Source organism: Ailuropoda melanoleuca, chromosome 12 (assembly GCF_002007445.2).
Source record: "Ailuropoda melanoleuca isolate Jingjing chromosome 12, ASM200744v2, whole genome shotgun sequence".
Taxonomy (NCBI): Eukaryota; Metazoa; Chordata; class Mammalia; order Carnivora; family Ursidae; genus Ailuropoda; species Ailuropoda melanoleuca.
The window spans coordinates 24,053,449-24,060,645 of record NC_048229.1 but is presented as its reverse complement, the minus strand read 5'-3'; the positions used below and the strand labels follow the sequence as shown (position 1 = coordinate 24,060,645).

General features: G+C 50.1%; 1 long non-coding RNA gene across 1 annotated transcript; it reads left to right on the top strand.

The window, feature by feature from the left end:
• The first annotated feature begins 149 nt into the window (after window positions 1-149).
• On the top strand, window positions 150-7,188 carry LOC117795284. The gene is made up of 3 exons (XR_004619219.1): window positions 150-1,272; window positions 5,186-5,262; window positions 6,764-7,188. It is a non-coding gene; the product is annotated as an uncharacterized LOC117795284 (long non-coding RNA).
• Window positions 7,189-7,197: the final 9 nt, after the last annotated feature.

Genomic DNA, 7,197 nt, shown 5'->3' with positions numbered 1-7,197 from the left:
TGGCGGAAATGGGGAGCGGAAGTGCCTTTGGAGAGTGTGCGCACTGCGGCGGCTGGCGCCCGGCTCTGAGACGGGCGGGCGGCGGCGGTGAGCTGCGGTTCTGGCCTGGGGGCTTCTGTGCGTGTGAGGGACGACGACACCTGTATGTGCACGCGGTGGTAGTGACTGAGTGGCCCGGTGGGGCCCGGAGGGCGGCGCGGACCCGGACACGAATCGCGGGGAGGTCGTGGGGGCGGGGAGAAAGGAGGGACCGTGGGTGCGTGCCCGTGAGACCTCAGCTGCGTATGGCCGGCTGTGACACTGCACGTGTGCGTGTCAGAGAGGAGGGGTGTTTTGCATGTGAGGTACCACCTGCGTGTGCATATGTGACGTCAGGTGTGTGGAGGGGCCGGGTGCGTCAGTGTTTGTGTGTGCAGGTGTAACCTCAGGTATGTGCATGTGGCTGAGTATGTCACCATGTGTGCGTTTCGGAGGGGAAGGGTGTCTTGCATGCGAGATACCTGTGTGTGTAGATGAGGCCTCAGGTGTGTGTGAGTGGTCAGGTGGGTCAGCATGCATGTTGGTGGGGAAGGGATGTTTTGTGTGTGTGACACCTCCTTTCTGCAGACGTGACCTCGGGTGTGTACCTGTGACCTGTACACCTTAGCTATCACCCCCATTCCCCTTTTCTCCAGCCCTGGCAACCATTAATCTACTTTCTGTTAATTAATCTGTCTGTTCTGGACGTGCGATATAAATGGGATTAGACAGTAAGTGGCTTTTTTATGTCTGGCTTCTCTCACTGAGCATATTGTTTTTAAAGCCCTATTGTGCCATTTATCAGTACTTCATTCATTTTTATAGCTGAATAATAATCCTTTGTGTGGCTATACCACAGTTTGTTTACCCAAATAATGCTGCTGTGAACACACATACAAGTTTTTGTGTGGACATGTGTTTTCAGTTTGGAGGAGTAAGGCCATTGGGTCTGTCTCAGGGAAGCTCATGTGTATGGCCACACCTGCTCTCTGTTGCCTTTGCTCATCCGGCAGTATTTCATTTTCCAGAATCCCAGCCCTGAGCCCTGAAGTGAAAGCCAGGAGCCTGACTGCTCTATGGAAGTAGATGGGAGGAGGCAGTGGCTGTGGGAACTGGAATCCATCCCTACAACAGTCACCCACAACCTGGGATCTCTGTCTGGGACTAAGAACACATGCCCCCTATCCTGTAGCTGCTGAGGTCAAGCAGCCGAGAGCCAGACAGAGTGGCAGGCAATGGAGCCTGAGGAGCCAGGTGAGGCACATGTCAGGGTGGTGGTCTTAGGGCTGGGCATTCTCAGAAACCAGATTTTCCTCAGAACATGCCCTGCTCCTGCTGCCTTCACTGCACTGCCCTGCCATCCTCAGCTACCACCTCTTCACAGGTCTCCTGCCTCCCATTCCTCCTTCTGTAGTTCTCAACACCACACTGGAGGGGTCTTTATTTATTTTTATTTATTTGTATTATGATATGTTAGTCACCATACAGTACATCATTAGTTTTTGATGTAATGTTCCATGATTCATTGTTTGCATATAACACCCAGTGTTCATCACAACCTGTGCCCTCCTTAATACCCGCCATCCAATTACCCTGTCCCCTCACCCCCCTCCCCTCCAGCAGCCCTCAGTTTGTGTCCTATGGTTAAGAGTCTCTCATGGTTTGTCTCCCTCTTATTTCTTCCCCTTCAGATTTCCCTCCCTTCCCCCCTGCACTATTCCTTATGTTCCACATATAAGTGAAACCATATGATAATTGTCTTTCTCTGCTTGACTTCTTTCACTTAGCATTATCTCCTCCAGTCCCGTCCATGTTGCTGAATGTTGTATAATCGTTCTTTCTGATGGCTGAGTAATATTCCATTGTATATATGGACCACAGCTTCTTAATCCAGTCATCTGTGGAAGGGCATCTCAGCTCCTTCCACAATTTGGCTATTGTGGACATTGCTGCTATGAAAATTGGGGTGCATATGGCTCTTCTCTTCACTACATCTGTTTCTTTGGGGTAAATACCCAGTAGTGCAATTGCTGGATCATAGAGTAGCTCAATTTTTAACTTTTTGAGGGACCTCCACACTGTTTTCCAAAGTGGCTGTACCAACTTGCATTCCCACCAACAGTGTAAGAGGGATCCCCTTTCTCCACATCCTCGCCAACATTTGTTGTTTCTCGCCTTGTCCATTTTTGCCAATCTAACGGGTGTAAGGTGGTATCTCAATGTGGTTTTGATTTGAATTTCCCTGATAGCTAATGATGTTGAACATTTTTTCATGTGTCTGTTAGCCATTTGTATGTCTTCATTGGAAGAGTGTCTGTTCCTATCTTCTGCCCATTTTTTTATTTATTTGTTTCTTGGGTATTGAGTTTGAGAAGTTCTTTATAGATCTTGAATACCAGCCTTTTATCTGTAGTGTCATTTGCAAATATCTTCTCCCATTCCGTGGGCTGCCTCTTTGTTTTGTTGACTGTTTCCTTTGCTGTGCAGAAGCTTTGATGAAGTCACAAAAGTTCATTTTTGTTTTTGTTTCTGGAGGGGTCTTTAAACCCTGAATGGTGAGGCTGCCTCTCTCTTAAACCTTCTATCCCTGCCCTGGTTGTCAGAGCAGGGTTGGCAGATTCTCCCTGTAAAGCACCAGGTAGCAAATGTTTTCAGCTTTGTAGACCAAGAGGCAAAACCAAAGATGTCAGGTAGGTACTTATCCAGCAAGAAAGAAAACACATAGCCACATATTTTTTTCCCCCAATGAAATCCAGAACTTTATCGAACGCTGAAATCTGAATTTCATGTAACATTAATCTTCTGGTGATTTTTCCCTCCCAACCACTTAAAAATGGAAACACTCTTCTTAGCTCACAGTCTGTACAGAAATAGGCAGTGGGGCTCAGTTTGCTGACCCCGGATGCGACCAAATCCATACTTCTTCCCATGCCTTCTGGGCCCTGCATGATCTGATTTCTGCCTATTTCCAGGCCTCAACCTACAGCTCTCTCTTCTCCTAGCCCACTGGCCACTGAATAGCATTTAATCTTAGATATTACCTCAGAGGCCCTTCCTGGCCACCTAATCCAAAACGGAGGCCACACACATCTACATTATGTTTCTTAGCACTCAGCCACATTCGAAGACTTCATACTTGTTCCCATTCATCATAGACTGTAAGTTTCATGATGTGGTGCACGGTCCGTGGAGTATTTGTTAAGTGAACGAATGAACAGACACCCTTCTGCAAAAGGTTACCCAGTTTTCCAGGCCTTCGGTGAATTGAGCAACCCAGGATCACCCAGCAGAGAGTGTAAGGTGGATTTGATATTAGATCTGACAGACTCCACTTATCCCTCACATTCACCGTTTCCAGCCTAGGAATGACACTGGGAGGAAGGTGTGGGCACTTGGTATATCAGGGCCCCAGGGGTCAGCTCACCACTCTCACCCCTGGGGGGAGGGGCAAAAGGCCCCACATCAGCCCTTCACTCCTGGGAGTCTCATAGGACCTGAATTCAGGACAGCTGGGACTATTGCTTTTCCCTCAGAGCACTTGCCTACCTGGTATCTCATTTTGTCCCCAAACAGTCCCTGTGGAGGCATCCTGACATGTGTCTGCTGCCAGTGATGTCAGTAAACCTGATAGCATGGGGCAGAGACCTCAGACTGTTACACAGCATATAATTTACTTTGTATGAAGTTCAAGAATAGGCACAACTTGTGTGCTGTCCGAAATCCCAGCAGCAGTCCCCCTGGGGCCGGGGAGGACCTTGCTTGGAAGGGTGCCCGAGGGGAGCTGTCCATGGTGCTGAAAGTCCTAGTGCTGCTCTGTCTGAAATGGTAGCTGAGAGCCACATGGAGATATTAAAATGTGAATCAGTTAAACTTCAAATTACACATCCAGATTCTCAGTCACACCATGTGTGCTTCTACTCTTCCAGAGCCACATGGAGCTGATGGCTGATGAATTGAACAGCACACCTCTAGAACATTTCCGTCCTCACAGAAAGTTCTAGAGCTTGATCTGGACAGTGGCTATATAGGTGTGTGCATTGGTCAAAACTCATTGAGCTGAGCACTCATACCTCTATTAAAAACACACCTTTTTGAAAGCACAGACTCAGATCCTCACCCATCACTTGCTTCATACCTTTGATTTAAGCTCTTTCTGGCCCCCACTCCCTACCTGTGTACCTCTTTTTCCTTGTGTTAGGGAACTTGGCCAGAATTGCACAATGAGCCCTTGAGAAGTTTCCACCCTGGGGATGGCATGGAGCTGCAACACAGGCAGCTTCGGCTGCCCTCGGGGACTTGGCCTCAGCTCATGGATAGTTCCCTGTTTTAGAGGCAGGGGTCTGAGACCCAGCCTCCAAGCATCAAATCAGAGGGCTGCTTCCTATGGAGCCCTGAGCTCAGTGACCCCCTGCCTAGCCTGGGAGCCAGGACAGGATGGAGGATGTAGAAGTGGTGTGCCTTCTGGCAGCAGGGACACCATGAAGTGTTCCTATGTTATGCTTTGTTTCACAAAGACTTTCTAAGATACAGTGTCATCTGTCCTCCTGGGAGCCTGTCCTTTTTGTACCCAGGAAGAAATAGGCCGAGAGCAGGGATATGGCCAGTTAGTGGCACACAGTGGAGCTGCATGTCCAGGGCTTCCTACTCCAAGTATTTGTCATCCTCTGGGTCACCCTGGATGGTCACCATCTGTCTATGTGGACACAGCCTTCTCCACAGACTCACTATCTTGGCTGGTCATGGGTGGGAACAAGAATGGGGGTGTTTCCATGCAAAAGCTCAACTCAAACAAACATCTTACCCCTCCATGCCTCCGTTTCCTTCCTGTAAAATGGGTCTGGTAGTGTTGATTCTAACTATCCCTCACAGGGACAGAATGAGGATCAAGCAAGCTGATGTAAAGTGCCCACATCATGACTGGCACGTAGTAAATGTTGGGGGCTGTGGTTCTGTCAAGCCCTGGAGGATAAGCAGGAGGGAGCAGACCCAGGGTGAGCAGTGCAGGAGGAAACACCTATGAGGGGTCTGGACTGGGAGGGCCAGGGCCCCTGGGAAAGAGTCTAGAGGCTGGCAAAGGGAGGGATGTGAGGTGAGGGGACTTTGGGGCTTGGGTCTCTGAGGCCTGAGGACAGATCTGGCCTCCTTCACATCCCTTCCCTTCCCCCAGCTCTTCCTTCTCAGGGGCGCATCAAGGAAGACAAGCCTAAGGCCCAAGATACTGTATTCCCAGCAGATGCCTTCCATGTGAGTCTCCGAAAATGCCAGCAGTCTCAGCAGGCATCCTCCTTTCTAATTTTGCTTCTGTGCTGCTTTGACCCCTTGGCTCCAGAATGGAGCCACAGCCCCCAAGGAACAGGAGTCCTGGGGCAGATCCTCTTCCTCTTCCTTTTCCCTTCATTCCAGGGTGGGGCTTAGTGACCCTGTCAATCTACAGCACCTTGGAGGAAGTCCCATTCCTGGACCGATCTGGGACACAGGCTCTTTGTGGTCACCCTGTTTATCAGCCAATATTGAGGACAAGGACAGAGCAGGGCCTGGCATTTGCAGACACCTGGAACATATTAATGGGCAAATGAGTGAATGGTGGCACTGAGCTGCATTTAGAAAGGTGGTTGGGGGCCTTGGGTGTTAATGGTAAATAGTTACTCTGAAATTGATGGTCCCTGCTGACAGGCCCTTTTGTTCATGGGATCCCCAAGGAGACAGCCACACACAGGCAGAAGGATTGTTGTCACAGCCTAGGGGTGCTGATGTGGGGCAAAAAGTCCAGGTTGGGGACACTTACTGGTCCCAGAGCACATGTGGCCGGTGTTGGATGCCATCGCATCCTCCAAGCCTTCCCTGGCCAGCCCTAAAGGGGATGCAGACTATGCAGGTGTGACAGATGGCTTTGTGGGGGGCTGACAGGGGCCATCCAGCTGTCTCTCTGGAGGCCACAAAGCTAAGTGCTTTGGGAAGTGATGAGGAATCACTGTGTCTTAATCTGCTCAGGCTCCTATAACGAAATACCGTGAACTGTGTGGCTTAATCAACAAATTTATTCCTCACAGTTTTGGAGACTAGAAGTCCATGATGAGGGTGCCAGCAGGACTGGGTTCCAGTAAGAGCTCTCTTTCTGGCTTGCAGACGAGCTACCTTCTCTCTTTGTCCTTACACACTGTGGAGGGAGTGAGATGAGAGCACACATGCTTTGGTCTCTCCCTCTTCTTATGAGGTCACTAGTCCCATCTGGGGCCCCATCCTCATGACCTCATCTAAACCTAATCCCCCCAAAGGTCCCATTTCTTTTCTTTTTTTTTTTAAAGATTTTATTTATTTATTTATTTGACAGAGATAGAGACAGCCAGAGAGAGAGGGAACACAAGCTGGGGGAGTGGGAGAGGAAGAAGCAGGCTCCCACTGGAGGAGCCTGATGTGTGGCTCCATCCCAGAACGCTGGGATCACGCCCTGAGCCAAAGGCAGGCAATCAACAACTGAGCCACCCAGGCGCCCCAAGGTCCCATTTCTAAATGCCTTCACTGAGGGGTAAAGCTTTCATAGAAGTTTGGAGAAGACACAATTATTCAGGTGGGACTGCAGTACTCAGTGTCAAGGTGCTAATAGTGCCACTCAAAGCGTGAGCCACACCCCTCCCCCCAGTACAATAGGGTGTTTGCCAGAACATTCACATCCTGCTGTTCCCCGTGGGGCTCGGCCTGCTCAGACAGGGCCCATGGCTGAGCCAATGCATGTGGGACATTTCAGAAGCCAGTGACATTTAAGGACGTGGCCGTAGACTTCACACGGGAGGAGTGGGGCTGCTGGGCCCCACACAGAGGATCCTATACCGTGACGTGATGCTGAGGAACTACAGCAACTTGGTTTCTCTGGGTGAGGCCTTCTGTCACCTCTTCATCCATGTCCTGTGTGTGTGAGTGCACCCTTCCATGTACACTCACACATACGTATGCATATTTATCCCCTGCCTTGTCCCCAGTAACCCACACCCAGGTATGTCCTTGCTCTGACCTGTGTGCCCCAGTTGGGCCCCTCTGTGTAGAGTAGATGCCTCACCCCACATCACCAGAGAGAGACTTCCCCTGGGGCACACACACTGCACTATTGGGCCTATTGGGGCCTGGCTGGCTTGTGGCAACAGCATCAACATTTCCTTCCTACTTTCTGACTATGGGCAGGAC